This window comes from Lucilia cuprina, chromosome 6 (assembly GCF_022045245.1).
Source record: "Lucilia cuprina isolate Lc7/37 chromosome 6, ASM2204524v1, whole genome shotgun sequence".
Lineage (NCBI taxonomy): Eukaryota > Metazoa > Arthropoda > Insecta > Diptera > Calliphoridae > Lucilia > Lucilia cuprina.
In genome coordinates this window covers 45,344,917-45,346,626 of record NC_060954.1, presented here as the reverse complement: position 1 = coordinate 45,346,626, position 1,710 = coordinate 45,344,917, and positions in this window count along the sequence as shown.

The following is a 1,710-nucleotide window of genomic DNA, read 5'->3' as shown; positions in this document are numbered from 1 at the left end:
AACTGAACTAGAACTGAACTAGAACTGAACTAGAACTGAACTAGAACTGAAATAGAACTGAACTAGAACTGAACTAGAAATGAACTAGAACTGAACTAGAACTGAACTGGAATTGAACTAGAACTGAACTAGAACTGAAATAGAACTGAACTAGAACAAGATCGAGCTAGAACTGAACGCTGTATCCTACTTAGACTATAGTCTACTCAGACTATATATTATAAGCTTTTCAGACTAAAGGCTAAATTCTACTCAATTACAATATCGGATTACCAATTCAGCAGTTCGAGACTCATTAAGCACATGTTTATATCACTACGTGTCACAATGGGTCAAATTTTATTAACATATCCCATTCACGAAATATTACGATTATAAATCATGCTCTGCTTAAAATGTATTTATGTTTAACATTTAACTTTAGTCCTTTCAACATTAAATATTTAGAAATTTTCTAAACTCTTAACAATTAAAATAGTGGATAACAACAGAATTACTACAAACTTAACAATAACAAAGAAGAGAAATGTCAAAAGAAATCTATAAACATTTTTTGACAAGTTCCTGACTCAAGTATTATTTGCTATTAAAACTTCTTTATGAGTATCAAACTAAAAAGGGGTCATTAAAAATGTTTTTGACACAGTCATAAAAAAGAAACTCATTAAAAAATCGAAATATATACAATCTAATATAGAGAGGAAAAAAATGTTGTGCTCATCAAGAGGTTTATTCAGTGAACATTCTTTATACAATAATGTTGACATGTTTGGCATACTAAGAGCAAAAAAAAACTCTTCAATTCAATAATGGCATAAAAAATTCTCATTTTTTTCTCAGACTTGTTTGCCTACATAGAGTAGTAAGTAACTAATGGGTTACTTTTGATTCTTTTTTTAAAGGACCCGCATGTGTGGCATCTGTTAACAGGATGTGGCAATGAATGACATTTATACCCCAAATAAAAATACATACACCCATTAAAAAAATACAATGTTACATTTTAAAAGCATTTTAAACAATAAACAAACTATAAATTTTAAAAGAAAAAATTCAAAATTTTTTAAATGTTAAAATTTGATTTTCATGGTCTCTACAAATTTACACACATGTGTGTTTGTGTGTGAAGCGATTTAAAGGATTTCTCTGTCCCTTTTTCTTTAATTTATTGCATTAGACAAAATAAAAAATAAAATCCATTTGTATTGAAGAAAAAAAAATAAACTATTATATACCTTTTCAATTTGTAATTGGTTCTATTAAATTTTCAATGGTTCGACTTTGATATGTTCCGTGGTATAAAAAAATTGTGTTTCTTTCCTGCTGTTGTTATTGGAGTCCCTCTCTAAGCCACTGTGTACGCTTGGCTTCTTACGTACAATAAATATTTCCAATTAGTTCTGCCGCTACCCGATACACATTCATATTTTAAATTCTTTCCTTGTAAGAGGGTAATCGGAAAAGTCATTTGATATTATCGATTTATAAACATATGTTTGTCTGGATTGATTAGACCATAGACTAGACTATAGACTAGACTATAGACTAGACCATAGACTAGACTATAGACTAGCCTATAGACTAGACTATAGACTAGACCAAAGACTAGACTAGACTATAGACTAGACTATAGACTAGACTATAGACTAGACTATAGACTAGACTATAGACTAGACTATAGACTAGACTATAGACAAGACTATAGACTAG